Source organism: Cryptomeria japonica, chromosome 2, assembly GCF_030272615.1.
Source record: "Cryptomeria japonica chromosome 2, Sugi_1.0, whole genome shotgun sequence".
NCBI lineage: Eukaryota > Viridiplantae > Streptophyta > Pinopsida > Cupressales > Cupressaceae > Cryptomeria > Cryptomeria japonica.
The window spans coordinates 229167832-229184330 of record NC_081406.1 but is presented as its reverse complement, the minus strand read 5'-3'; positions in this window follow the sequence as shown (position 1 = coordinate 229184330).

Sequence of the window (16499 nt, the reverse complement as noted above, 5' to 3'; positions counted from 1 at the left end):
CTCAAGTTTGCACTAACTTAATATTCATCAATACAAATAGTTATTGCAGGAGAACATGCATGCATGAAAAGATACACAATAACACCAAGATTTATCTCGTGGAATCTCGAATTGGAGAAAACCATGGTGTGAGTAGAAACTCACAAAATTTTCACTCTTTTGGAGTATGCCCAGTGAAGAGCCATCCCTATTAGGAGATTACAAAGACACTGTTAGGTGCCACCCGGTTAAGGTATTTTATTTAAGGCATGTTAGTGCCTTTACCCTGTTATAGGTAGCCTTGTTAAAGGACTTAGGATCATCAATTAAGATGTCACCCGGTTAAGGGATTTTACAAAGGGACTTGTTAAAGTCCACCTAGTTAAGGGATTTTGAGTTGCAATGGTTAGAAAGAAACACGAAGTTGATTTGCTGGAATAGCTACTGATAGCTTGATCAGATCACAATGAAACTCATACTCTATCTGCATCGGTTGTGTCTGCTCTGCACTACACCGATTCTCTGCTCATACTCTTGGCTCTGCACTCTGTCGGTCCTTTGCTCATACCCTTAGCTCTGCACTCTGCCGGTCTACTTCACACACACTCTACTCTGCTAAATCACTTAGCACTTCCTCACTCTTCACTCTGCACTTTGGATCACCTCTCAAAGGATTTGCACTTTGCAATTTTTTCGATCAAAACGTTTTGCATGAACTCAAAACACTTTATACTCCCTCTGTCGTCACCTTCAGGTGCTTCCTTAATCAATGCAATCACAGATCTCAATAGATTTAAAATTCAAATCTTACCACTCTTTCTATGTGCACCCTGCAACAATTCCACCATCTACTCATCCAAATCTGCCACTGCATCCCCCAAAAATAGCGACTTCTGGGTCGAGTTCAATCCTTTAAATGCGAACCAAAAAATCCGCAAGAAATCATGGCTTAACTACATGATGACTGAGGTTGACTTCACCAACCTTTAGTTTGGCATTATCACAAACTAACCAACTCACCTTTTGCCATCGCAACTTTGTAACCGATCACCGCTCCTAGATTTATGGTGACCACCTATCTTCCTTCTGCTTCACTGTCCTACCAGTATACCACTGCACTCTTCACTCCCGGTTCATCCTTTGCTATCGATTTGTAGTATTTCAATCAAGCCTCTTTTCCTATTTGCCAATGAGGTTCTGGTTTGCATAGGACCTCAATCTTTCTTGCCCAAGTCACCTTTTATGACTACATTATCATTAGAATCACCAACTTGAAGATCTGACCTTAACACCGATCTTCTTTGAATGATAGACCGGTTGGCTTATTCTGTCTTCCCGTGAACCGATTGAACCTTGATCATCTGTCTTTGATGTTGCTTCCATGTTGTTTCCAAGCCATCACCTATTCTACTGAGATACACCACTCCACCGGTCAGTGTTAGTCATCATTGACAAATCTCAGCTAATATACCTGACTCACTGGATTAATCGGTTATGTCAATATTAGTAATGCCAACAAATTAAAAGAGAGAATAGTATTATTATAAGAAACACATGAAAATAAAAAACCATTCTTTAATCATGCATCTATAAAACCATCCATGCATCTATACCTATTTATCCATATATACATGCACATCCATCAATAAACATATAAAAAATAAACTATTAAACCTTGAAGATGTAGGAAATGGGTCGAATCAAAGATTTAGACTTGCAACTTCCACAATGAAGTACTTGCGAGCAACATACATGCAAACCAAAATCTAAACTAAAACACACACATGCATGCTATAAAACCTACTCCATTGCACTCCTGAAATCAAGATCTTATGTAAGTAACATGGCTCTTAGAAGCACACACAAGAAGCTATGATTTATTGGAGATTCAAGATTATTGCAAATAAACGTGAAAATGAGAAATGCAAGAAAGCAAGATCAAACTATCAAAATCCAAGAGAAGAATGCAAGAGTCGTAGATTTGAAAATGCAAGTATGCAAATGGTAGAGAGATTTTTTGCTAGGCTTAGAAATGAGGATGATCAAGGTATTTACAAATGTCCTCGAGGTGGAATCCAAGTTTCAAGATGAATGTGGGATAAAAGAATAGTGTAGAAATGTAAATGTTTATCCCACATTCATTAGGAAGATGAAATGACTAAGAGTGAGAGATGATAAATAGAGGATGTAGTTGATATGTAGGAGATTTGGAAAAAAAGAATTAGTAATAGAATATAGTAATTGATTAAATGAACTAATTGAGGATAATCGAATATATGGATTTAATGAATAATGATGAAATATAATAATATTACAAGATAATGAAGAATAATAATGAATAGTATATTATGATATGAAGGATGAAATAATGAATAATGGATAATAAGAATATAATAAGGATCCACCTGACAATGGGAAAAATTGAGATTGATTGCTAAGACAATTGTAATGAAATATTTAGGTTTGTAATCATTTCTACTAATAACAATGTGAGTTAGTCTAAAAAACTCTCTATGTACATATATGTTAACTAATAAATATAACAAGGTTAGGGATGGGGGCATAGCTTGATTGGCGAGAGCTTCCTATGGTAGGCACAAGGTCCAGTCTCCCCCCAACCCACATGATATTGGAAGGCATGTCGCATTGGTGCTACCGCTCACATTAAAATGTTTACTTGGTACACTATAGTTTATAGGGGGGATACTCAATTCTTGTATTCTAAAAATGATAAACATAATGATATATTTAATTCAGATGATAGCTAAAATATGACACATTAAAATGTCTAAATAAAACAAGGTCTTTCCTAATGGTGGTAGTCAAAATCATAAGTATAAGGAGAGCATAATTTTTTTTTTTTATGAGAACCCTAAGTCCTTGAATGTATTAATCTACCACACGACTCACACTTTCCATTCCAAGTGTAATAAAAACATCTATGGTAGTGAGAATATGCTTTCTAGTTGGAGCTATCTTGAGAATGGGTTTGAATATGTCAACTGACACCTACCTACATAAATCTCATTTCCTCTCTCTCAAGGTTCAATAAAAGACTTTTCTAAGCTTATGGTCTAATTTTCTTTGTTCAAAGTACAAGAATATAGCTCATAATAAATACTAGGACAATGTTGTAGTGTCATAAAATTGTAACCCCTGCAATTTTAACCATATTTTGGGTCCTCACCTTGGCAACGACATCTCCTTCCTAATGAAGACCTATTTTTGCATTTTCATCCCTTCACCCTTCCTCCTTCAAGACTTGTGGCTGCTCTAGACCCTGCATGGGCCCCAAAATAGGGCAGGACATGGGTGTGGCGCCCCTGTCCCCCTAGGATAGGGGCATGGCACCCTTGTCCCCACCCCTTAGGGTGGCCCTAAGTTCGGTCTGCCCAGTCTCCTATGCATAATTTATCTTCGGGGTTTGAAATTCCTCTTTATCGGCCTTCGGTGGTTGAAAACTAATCCTTGAGGCATGTATAAAAAGGAATTCAATTTCCTCATTCAAGGGGGATGATGGGGATAAGAGGCATAAGGATAAGATATGGGATTTGAAGGTCATCATCAAGCATTCAAGCATTCAACTCTTCTTCATTCATTCATTGGAGAAACATTACAACATTCCTTTGCAAGAATGTGTGTGTTAGGGTTTGTCATGTTACATACCATTTCATACAACATTTATGGTTACATTCAAGAAGCAAAGCAATCATCATCAAAAAGTTGTAGATCTACAGGGTATACATTTCCATTGTTTACATTCAAGCATTTGCAATTACTTTCTTTCAAGGTTGATTCCTCAACTGGGGTTTGACTGAGGCAAACCCCTATCCACAACCATTCTCCCTCTCTTTTTTGTGTGTAGGTTATAGGTGTGCAACTATAATTGCAGGTTTGGGATTCATTTGTAGAGACAAAAGAACCCTTTTACGTTTCATGGATTTTATGGAGGACCATGTACATTCCCACCATGGTCCCAACAAATTTTCTCCAAATTTGTAGGGCAAATCAGTATTAGTCTAATTAGCTCAGATTCAAAGTTACAACGCGATCTTGAACTGGTAGCTCCTCATTTCACTCATTTCCTCTCTCTTTTCCGCATAGTCAACAAGTCAACTTTCTCATCTACAAAAGAGGGTAAATCACACTTCAACCCTTGCAATCCACTTAAAATTCACATCCTTGTTTCCCTCGGATTTGGATCTAGTGGATTCAAGCCCCTCTTTTGAATGTAAAATTCCTCCCAAGTAAAAATCATCCCAGTGGCTTCCTTTCTCTCTCCTAGGTGGGGAGTCACTAGGATCCAATTTTCCACTTTATATTTTGGTGAACCCGACGTCTTACACATTAATTCTGATCTCTCATTCTTAGATTTGATTAATTGCAATTTGAAATTCAAATTTTTATTTTCAAGTTTGATCTATTTGCAATATTTAGAGTTTAATTGCATAAAAACCCTAATTTTTCATTTTGAGAAAATTAAGCTTGTGAGGTTTAAAATTTTAATTACTTGTTTCAAATTTGATTTCTATTTCAAAATTGCAATTAAAATCTATCTTTTTATTTTGAAAATTTAGTGGTTAAATCATAAAACCCTATTTTTTAACATTCTTATGTTTTCAACCTTTGACTGCAAGTTTGACCGATCTAGACATCTCCAAATCGACTGTTTTTTTGGATTCCGCATTAAAACCAGAATCTCTATCATCCCTGAAAATTTCAAAAAAAGTTGGTCAGACCGTGTGCATTCCCGACACAATCCTCGACTTTTTTCTCAAAATTTTGGAAGACGAAATTGACTATATTTTTTTGCTCAAATCCAGAAATAAGCGTACTTTATCAATTTTAACACTCTCTAAGGTCAAACATAAATTGAAAATTCATCAAATTCACATCTTAAAATTAATTTTCATAAAAAGGTCCTAATTTTAGATCTGCTTTTCCAGCAAATTCAAATTTCACTTAAGAGACTTTTAATGACAATTAATAAATTAGATTTACTTGCTCTTTCACATGTGATTACATTAATTTTTGCATATATTTATCATGTGTCGGATAAGAGTTTCTTCCATTTCCTATTGCTTCTCTTTCTTCATAGCACTTGGTAATATTATGTTGTTAGGATTTCCAAATTATTTTCTTGTCAATTAGATCTCAAAGCTTTCATGTATCATTTGTGTTGCATTATGGTGATGTTGTTAACAAAATGCATTTCCTATGTTAATCACCTTGAAGCTTTTGTAGATCCTAACCCTTGTACCTCTCCTAGGGTATCTTGTGTAGATGAAATGAGATCTAATGCTTTACCCAATGATCTTTCTAAAAAAGAGCAAGCATTGGAAAGTAACATAGATCCATCTTCTTCTCATACACACACCCTTGAGAAAAGGGGGCAATATGAAAACATCAACATTCTTATATCTTTAGGTCCTCCTTATTCTCCTAAGACCTATCTTCAACATCAAAGTCTATGTAGGGAGGATGATGTCATGCATTTTATTCATGACCTTTCTCCTCGCATAGGAATCACTAAAAATGAGCTTTTAGATGATGAAGATGTTCTTCCCCAATATTCCACAAAGGATAAGCTTGATATAGGCAAATAGATTGTCATTTCACATGATACTCCTCCTTCATCTACAAATCCTTTTTTGCCTCCTTACACATCAGATTTCAAAGAAATTCATGAGCCTATTCCTCCATCTAGTCAATTGCAACATTCTTATAGTCGTGGCTTTCATATATTACAAAACAAGGTTTTAAAAGACAAGGAATTGGGAAATTTGAGCATGGAATTCGTGTCCCTATAAATCCTCCTACACAAACTACTACAAGAGGCCTAGAAAGTGGTACCCCTCTTTCTATGGATGAATTCCTTAGGCTTCAAAACTTTCAAGATTAACTTCAAAAACAAAAAATCAAGAGAGCCCACAAAAATGCTTCTTATTCAAAGTGTCTTTTTTGTTCATTTTATCAAACCCATGGCCATAATGCTGATGATTTCCCCGATTTTCAAAAATCTATTCAAGATGTCATAGATAGTGGCAAAATAAGAATTGTGGATAATGAAACTTCTCCTAATAAACCCTCTTCTTCATGGCGAGATGATATGTACCATCTTCCAGATTAGATGCAAGAATCTATTGGAGGTTGAAATATGACAAGAACGTTTCCTTTCCTCCTCAAAACGAAAACAAAAATCTTAAGCAAGTGAAAGGTATTGAATATTGCATTTTTCATGATTCATATTCACATTCTCTTGGAAAATGTTATGCATTTAAGAAATTTGTTCAACTACAATATGATCTTGCACACATTTGTCTCACAACAGATCTAGTTGTATTTCTTGGTAAAAACATCGTGCCTTAGCACTTCTTTTCCCTTCATGTTGCTCTTCACCCTATGGCATAATTATCCCATTTAACAGGAGCTCTTTATCATTAGTGGTGGTATTGCTTCACTTTAACATACTTTGGGGCAGTAACATGAAGTCTATTAATTTATTCTTTCTATACATCATCTTTATCTTTGTGCAATATTCATTATTAGATCTCTTTTCTTGCATAGGGTTATTCTTATGTGAGCATATAATTGTTCTTTGGTTTCACTCTTTGCTTGGAGAGGGACATCTTTAATGAATACTGCACTTCTTCTTTTTCCTTCATTCTCTTGGAAATCTTATCTCTTCTATGATTTCGATTATTTACAAGTATGATATGCCCCTTAGCAAGGAATGATCTCTTGAGAAGTATGTATCCCTTCCTTGAAAGGATTTGTTACACTAGGACGTCATATCAATTGAAACTAATCACCATAATAAAATGCGTAATATTTCTCCTTTTTCTCCTCACTTGGGGGGCAATTATTTTCGCTCCTTTCCCTTTTCTTTCTTATCATTATTTCTTGTAGGGGCTGCACTTTTCATATGTAATGATCATTTCTTACAATGATATGATTTTGTGATTAATCCCCCTTGGGGAATATATGATGTTTTTTTCTCTCTTCCTTTCGAAGATTACCACTTCTTGCGATGTGTATTTTACATTTACTAATGTCTTTTCTTGCATGTGTTCATGTAAGATCATTGCACATTTGCTTATGTTTAATCTCTCTCTAGTATATTATGTAATCTCTTCTCGTTGTCCCTTAGATTAGGGGGCAATGATCCTTCTCTCTCTCTTTCTCTAGGGATCCACTTTTTCCTATTACGTGGATGGCGTGAGTTCTATTACTTGATGTCATTCCTTGTGTTGAATTGTTGTTGTTCACTAAAGGATTCTCTCTTATACAAGAGGTGTTAGTTCTTGACTACGACATCTTTTATACTTGTTAATGTACATCTATGATAAGTTCACCCATCCCTCCAGGGGCTAAAAGTGAGTCATCCCTCTTCAAGAATCCCTTTCACCTAGAAATAGGATGAAGGATTGCATTCTTGTTCTTTCATTTTCTTGTTCTAGAAGATGTTATATTTGTCTACGACAACTCCTCTTGGGGGTAGATGTCTTTTGAACGAAGATCTATTCTCCTCCAAGGATCACCTTTGCACTTACAACAAGATATCTCTTGTCAACTATCTTATCCTTGCTTGAAGAGTATTCCCTCTTGCTTGGATTTATGACATTGTTGCATAGTGGATATCTTCTTTGTGATGAAGGTAGGTATCCTTGTTCTACTTTCCTTAAGATATCAACATCAACCTATGTTGACATCTTAAGGGGGGGGGGGGCACCCACACTGCTCCTTTGTACTATACTTCTCTCATGCATTGTACAGTGAGACATTCTTGAAACAAGAGGGAAACCTCTTAGAGACAGATGTCATCACTTTATTGTACAATGGGACATTCTTGGAACTAGAGGGAAACCTCTTAGAGCAAGATATCGTCACTTTTTGTACAGTGGGTCATTCTCAGAACTAGAGCACGGTCTGTTAGAGTGAGATGTCTTCACTTCTTCTTTTCTTGTACAGTGAGACATTCTTGAAACTAGAGGGAAGCCTCTTAAAGCAATATATCGTCACTTTTCTTGTACAGTGGGATATTCTTGGAACCAGAAGGAAACCTCTTAGAGCAAGATGTCATCACTTTTCTCTTGTACAGTGGGTCATTCTTGGAACCAGAGCACAGTCTCTTAGAGCGAGATGACACCACTTTTCTTTTATGCGAGGTAATTATTCTCGGAACCAGAGCATAGACTCTTAGAGCGAGATATCACACCTTTTCTGACACTTGTATTATACATTCTATACAAGTTGTAGCGTACTCGAGCATGGACTCCTATGAGGCGCTTCAAACCTCACTTGCACACATGCTCATGAGATTGAGTGGAACTAATGGTGTTCTCACTCTCTCTCTTTACATGGATCACCTAGACAGGCTCTAGGGGCGAGATTTTCCATGTCCTTCTCTCCATGGATCACCTAGTTTTAGGGGCAAGATGTCCATGATTTCTTTCTTATTTGCCTTTCTTCTCATGGATCACCAAAGTGTGTATTCATGTTCTCTCTCTTCTTCCTCCCATGAACTCATAGTTTTACTATTGATAGTTCATGGATGATGTCAGCTTTGCTCTTTTATGTGACTGCTCGTGTTTATGTGATGGCATTGGTATTTGTGTCTCGATTAGTTGTTGAGATATATGTTTATTGAGGTCTCTTTGGCTAGTTAGTTTGTCATCTTATGTCTTGTTCTTGTCGTGTGTCTTTTTGCGCTTTGTCTTTGTTTTTGTGTGTCTTGTGCCTTTTCTTTTGTGTTCTCTTGCGTATGTTGGCATGAGTTGAGACCCTAAGATTGGGAGCTTTTTGCTCCTCAATATTAATGGTGTCTTGCACTCCTTGTGGTATTGCTCTGCATCTCTCATCTTTATCTCTCTTTTCTTCTACTTTACTGGCAATAGTGGCATAAGCCATACTCCCACTAAAGTGGGGGTTAAATGTAGTGTCATAAAATTGTGACCCCTGCAATTTTAACGATATTTTGGGTCCTCACCTTGGCGACGACATCTCCTTCCTAACCAAGACCTATTTATGCATTTTCATCCCTTCACACTTCCTCCTTCAAGACCTATGGTTTCTCTAGACCCTGTCCGGGCCCCAAAATAGGGTAGGATAGGGGCGTGGCACCCCTGTCTCCCTAGGATAGGGGCGTGGTGCCCTTGTCCCCACCCCTTAGGGTGGCCCTAAGTTCGGTTTGCCCGGTCTCCTATGCATAATTTGTCTTTGGAGTTTGAAATTCCTCTTTGTCGCCTTCGATGGTTGAAAATTAATCCTTGAGGCATGTATGAAAAGAAATTAAATTCCTTCATTTAATGGGGGATGATAGGGATAAGAGGCATAAGGATAAGATAGGAGATTTCAAGGTCATCATTAAGCATTCAAGTCTTCTTCATTCATCTATTGGAGCAAAATTACAACATTCATTTGCAAGCATGTGTGTGTGTTAGGGTTTTGTCATGTTACATGCCATTTCATACAACATTTGTGGTTACATTCAAGAAGCAAATAAATCATCATCAACAAGTTGCAGATCTATAAAGTATACATTTTCATTGTTTACATTCAAGCATTTGAAATTACTTTCTTTCAAGGTTGATTCCTCAACCGAGGCTTGACTGAGGCAAACCCCTATCCACAACCATTCTCCCTCTCTTTTTTGTGTGTAGGTTGTAGGTGTGCAACTGTAATTGCAGGTTTGGGCTTCATTTGCAGAGACGGAAGAACCCTTCTCGTTTCACATATTTTGTGGAGGACCATATATATTCCCGCCATGGTCTTGACGACTTTTCTCCAAATTTGCAGGGCAAATCCGTATGAGTCTAATTATCTTAGATCTGTATCAGTCTAATTATCTCAAATCCGAAGTTACAACGTGATCACAAAGTGGAGCTTCTCATTTCACTCATTTCCTCTCTTTTCCACATAGTCAACAAGTCAACTTTCTCATTTACAAAAGAGGGTAAATCACACTTCAACCCTTGCAATCCACCCATAATTCACATCCTTGTTTCCCTCAGATTTGGATATAGTGGATTCAAGCCCCTCTTTTGAATGTAAAGTTCTTCCCAAGTGAAAATCATCCCAGTGGCTTCCTTTCTCTCTCCTAGGTGGGGAGTCACTAGGATCCAATTTTCCACTTCACAAATGCAAAAATATATATGTGATGATTGACATAGATAGGATATCCATGAGCTACTAGGAGCTCATCTCTAGTATAGGGGAAAACTTGCTCAAAATTATCCAACTCTATATTCCTAATAAAATTCCTCCACTCATTAATTGTGTCTACTATAATGCATGAAATAAATAAAGTTATAAATCCCATAATAAGCATTACAAATATTATAAAAAATATATGATAAAGAAACAAGTAAAAAATAAACATGAAAACCATAAAATAATAAATTAAAGGATACTCATGAGGCTCTCACTTGCACCAAGAGGGGTCTTTGTTACTTTTGGCAGGCTCCAAGAGGTTGTAATTTCTAGTTCATTGCCTTGTATCTCTTTATCTATGCTCTATCCCTCTATGGTAGGTGACAAAATTTGATAGTGGATACTTGGATGAAACTATAAAATTAATTAATTAATCACCCTTTAATCTCTCCCTAATAGGTTCATAGTGCTTATCATTTACACTATCTACATCCACTATGAATTTCCATCCTATAACATCCTCCCTCATATCCTTAGCCTATATACACATGTAGCATTACCTATTGCCCCAACCTAACCTAAAATAGATTCCTCTAGGTAACTTACTCCTCACCACTTTATCCAATAATGTGTGACCTAGGTGTTTAGGGGGTTCCATCATGCTCTTCTCATGAGTCTTAGTTTGGCCTCTTACGTGCCCCTATATACTATCCCTAACAGTGACAAGCATGTACACACCACTTCACTAAATTATTGATCATCCACATCTATAAGGCATTTTTCCCTTTGTCCTCACCTATTGGTTAAAACATTGACCCCTTTGTATTTATCTATCATTGTGTTATCTCTAGCTCAAACACCCTTCATAGTAACATAATGGCAAGGAACACCATAATGACCCTCTATGAACCATAATGGTGATCTGAAATAAGAATCTAGAGGATAATACTTGGCATACAACCTATAGTAATGTATATTTTCAAAAAAAATATAAAACAAAAAACTCAAAAAGAGATGTAGGTTTCTACAAAATTGATTCACCGTATTCTAGTTCAGAATTCAATACATTTATATAGAATGCCAATAGTCACACATCCTTTGGAATTTGAAATGAATAGTTATATGTATAAACATAACCAACAAAATAGGAAAAATAAAAAAAGAAGTTTATTTTGGTATCCCAACTTGGCCGGGTCATAACTTCTAGCCCATTAGCTAATCTATAGACTTCTTTACATGTTGGAAATATCTCCACGAGATCTAGTTTCAATCCCTTGAAAACCATATCTTTTATCATCAATTCCAAGAGACAAATGATAGTCTTGAGGCCAAATTTCACTCTGAAGCCCTTTAAAAATGTGCTTTACTAAAATGTAGAAAATATCATTTTTTATTGTTGATATTTTCCATTGTTGAATCAACACATGCAACCTAAATTCTCCAATATCAATATGATATAAAATGCTCACTTCTACTATTAAGTGTAGCTCCATAACCTTGAGAGTGCCCATGTGTAATTGGATGTATGTGATGTAGGTTGCATATATTGTCCTCTTCCTATAAACTCCTAAGGGTCATTCAAAATGATCCTAGTCTTCAAGGTTGGGATTCAAAATATCCTATGCATGTCATATAGAGTAAAATCTCATTTTACATCCACTTGTGGAATCCTTAAGTTTTTTTGATCCACTTCCCAATAAGTAAAAATTCCATGTAGAATACAACTACAGGGAGGCACAACAAGGATATTAAAAAATACAACAATCTCACTCTACGTAGTTGGGTACTCTCAACATTCCTTGGTGGGTCAAGGGCTCTAATCAATTAACATTAGTCATGAGGTTTTCTCTAGCAAACATACTCACTTACAAGAACTAGCACTCATGAATAAACTATACTCAACTTGATATAAAAATAGAAAAAGATATAATAAAACCTAGCTTCTAGCTCTTACAACATGTTTGTCACTTCCAAGAGAAAGACACACATGTTCACAATAACGAATGCTTATTTACCATTGATGAAACCATGTTCATTGTGGTGAATGTATATTGTCATACCTATCACAAGTTTTATCTGACACAAATTTTTATATTAAAGTAATTAATGGATTTTCTTATCACAACCCTAAAACTTCAAAATGACTCAAAATGCAGGCAAATATTCTTGAGAAATACAAATCCAAAAGAAGATACCTATTTTACACCTTGAAATTAATATTTTAATACAAACCATCCCAATTTTTATCATTCATAAGTGATCAATCTAACAAAACTAAGGTTTTACAACAAAGAGAACTTTTCAAGAAATGTGCACCTATCATCTCATGCCACCCTATGCACTAACTATAGTCGCGCCTCTCATATATCACACTCTCTCAATCAACTATTTTCATGCTCAAAATGGTTATCATTCATTCATAGCTTAATTTCTTCTACTTGTATGAGAGATTATTTTTAGAAAACCTATTTTTATTTATTTATACATACATACATACATACATACACACATACATTGACCCAATTCTTCTTCAAGTGCCATTTTTCATAGTAGTGATCAATATAAGTGACAAAATATGTATCTAAACATTTCACCAAGGGTGTGTCCTCTTGTCCCTACCTTTGCAAATATTTTTTTAATTTATCACCAATGCCTTTAAGCTTCACTTTAGCCTTTGTTATTTTTTATTTTCTAGGTCTTGTATATACATTATAAAGCACATGGGATAGGTAGTATTTCTAAATCCCACAATGATAAGGCTTTTGTTCTTCAGTTGAAAATTTCTTCTAAAATTCTTAAATTATACATGATCCTTTTTTATCATATTTAGAAATTCAAGTGCAAGACATCAAGCTAAAGGAAGTATAAGTGTATACACCTAAAAATGGTCTGAAGATAATTAATTAAATACATAGTTATTTAATTAATCCCCTTCCCAATTAGTTGAATTCATAAGCAATTTGATTAATTTCCCTATTCATCTACTAGTAAATAAATCCACATGATTTATTTATATAATTTATTTCATATCCCTTTTTGATTAATCAATCAAAATTAATTAATCCCCCCCAATTTAAAATCAATGCTTCTAATCCCTAATTAAAATTAACAAACTCAAGTTTGTTTGAGATTAATTACCATTTTCCAATTATTTGAATTTTTAAATTCAAATGAGCATATGGCTCCTAACTTTTAACCACCTAACCTAACCATCCCCTAACCTAACCCATTCTATCTAATCCTAGGGTCTAACTAACCCTATCCTCTTGCACATCCTAACCTCTTATGAGTTGGATATTCTCCCCTTGAGACACATGGCACTTTTGCCACATGTCTCCTCCCTTGGACACTTGCCCACTCATGAGCAATGCTCCTTGACACTTGTCACCATAGAGATGACGATTGTCCCTTCCTCCAACCTCTTCTCCAAATTCCTCAATCTTGGCCCTTGATATCTTCAGATCAAATTTGGACCGTTGATTCCTGCCACCTCAACTTTGGCCTTGGAATTCCTATAAATACCCCCCATTTTGGAGCAATAAGGATCCCTTGCATTCATAGTTTAAGCATCATTACTATAGGCATTTTCATTTCAATCATCTAGTAATTAGCATTTTGGATTAATCATAGCATGTTAATATAGTTTCTTAGATCATGCATTTCATATCATTTGCACAATCAATCATGAAATAGCTACTCAACTCTTGACTTCCCACTTTGGAGGTCATTGCTCCGCTGAGAACCAAACAATCCAACACCTTCAAGGTCCTCAAGAATAGAGGAAAATGGAACATCTCAAAGGAGCTTATGGTTTGCTTTTGTTTAGCTTTCAATTTGCTTTGTAATTCCATTTATGTTGTCTCATTATATGTGTATGCCTATTCTATTTACCATATATTTAACATCACATTAAGTAAGAATGACCGACAAACCATGCCACATTTTGAGAGGCCACAACCATCAAGTATTGTGGAATAACTTTATCAAAGGGTCAATGCGTAAGTGCCTAAAATTAATAGGCCTACATGTCGAATCATGTGATGACCAAAGATGAAAAAAAGAAGCTTATAAGGCATAAAGCATAATGTGAGAATATTTGATTGAAGTATCCAAGGTAAGGAACAATGTTCAATTGTCTGTAATTTCTTGTAATTACTTATTCATAAAGTTTTATATGTTCATCCAAACCCAAAACTATGTTTTATAGCCTTAGTTTTGAATATTCCACTTGACTTCAATAGTCAACACATGTTCACCACAATAATTTTTTTACTATCAAAGTGACTATTTTGCTAAATTGGCAGATTTGTTGTGCTTATTTAAACACACGATTTAATGTAGATACATGAGATTGCCAAATATTGATCTAATTATGTTGAGTTTAGATCTGTCAATCATGTTTTTTAATTCTATATCATTGAGGTTTCTATAGCTAAGATAGATTTAGTCTTTTTCATAGGTTTAATTTTGAGAGCCAAATTTACACAGTCCACTATGAAGCATTATTTTTGAGACTATTCTTCACTTTTAACCACTATTTTGGTAGTATTTATTTATTAATAGTCCTATCCTTGTACCCCCTTTTCTAGTTTGTAAACACCTTTGCTTGCTCTAGAAGTCGACCCACTAGTTGGAGATCAAATAAAAAGGAAGAGGATGTCACTTGGATCTTGGAAGTTCTGAAGACCCATTGCCTATGACACCAATATTGCTCTACATCTAAAGTAAAACTAGCTCAAGAAGTAGAAGTTTCGTAAGTTTAAAAGTTTGAGAATTTTATTTGAAAGCTTCTCTTCTTTAGAGTATATATAAAAACTGTTAAAATAAGATGGATAGAAATAAGAAAATTGTATCATTGTTTATTTATTGCTTTCTATGTTAGATTTAAAATTTCTTTATTCTCTACTTTCATAATTTTTCTAGAAAAAATTACAAAATAAATACATCCAAAGATATATGAAGGTGTACTTTTTTGAGGAGATCTTTCTTATAGCGGCTTTCTTGGGAACCATATGAGATTTCTTAAAGGTAAACTCTAAGAAAGCATTTTATTTTTTCAATGGATCTAGCTACCTCCAAATTAATAATTGAGAATATTCAAACATGAATTAAACAAGGTTTTTTTAAAAAACTATAATTAACATATTAATTTATTCATCTTTAAGAAACAATTTAATTCTAATTAATTTTTTTTTATGTTTGTATGCAAAAGATTGTTTGGAAAAGATTCTCTATCTATTTACTATATATTAAAAAAAATGTTATTTGTTTATATTTATTTTATTGTTTCAATTATTTTCTATAAAAGACAATTTTTTTTATAAATTACATTTTTAATAATCATTTAATTATATGTTTATAATAAAATAATTGGAGTGATTTAATCTAATTAATATAGTATAATAATTAATGATTGCTTATGAGTTATATCATTTAATTAGCTTATTCATTCATTCATAATAAACTAACAAAAATAAAACTCGAAGACAATATTATCCTCGCTAAGAAGCATCATCCTTAATTTTGGTTCTATATATATATCTTCTCTTGTGCATTGTTGGGTTTCATTAGATTGCAACAACGACATTGATGATTTTTGTGGGTCAAGTTCATGACCCATTCTACATGGGTGTGCTCTTACATAGGTTGGTATACAACATCTTTAGTTGCCTTGATATAAAGGCACTCAAAATGATTAAATTTGTATTGGTCCTAATGGGTTAGGAAATTTAGACACCTTTTTCTCCTAGAAATCTATTACAATCAATTTTGTTTAAAAGTTTGAGGTCTCGGTGTGGCCAAAAAGCTACGAGATTGTGTGCTCCATGTCATGCTTCCTAAACTTGAAGTCCCTACCTCTCTTCCAAATATAGCATAATTAATCATGGAGGGTGCTTTGGAATCCTAAATAAAGGGTTGCATAAAGACTTTTGTATTCGCAAGGAGCTCTTCCCCAATCATGTTTTTCATTCTATATAATTGAGGTTTCTTAAGTAAGGAAGATTTAGTCTTTTTCATATGTTTATTTTTGTGAGCCAAATTTACACAGTCCATTATGAATCATCATTTTTGAAACTATTCTTTATTTTCAACCACTATTTTGGTAGTATTTATTTATCAACATAACCCTATCCTTGTATCTCCTTTTCTAGTTTGCAAACACGTTTCCTTGCTCTAGAGATTAACCCACTAGTCGGAGATCAAATAAAAAGAAAGAAGATGCTACATGAATCTTGGAAGTTCCAAGTACCCATTGCCCATGACATCAATCTTGCTCTATATTTAAAATAAACTAGCTCTAAAAGTAGAAGTTTCATTATATTATATTAGATACCCTTTTTTTAGTAGTGTGAATTTTTTATTTGAAA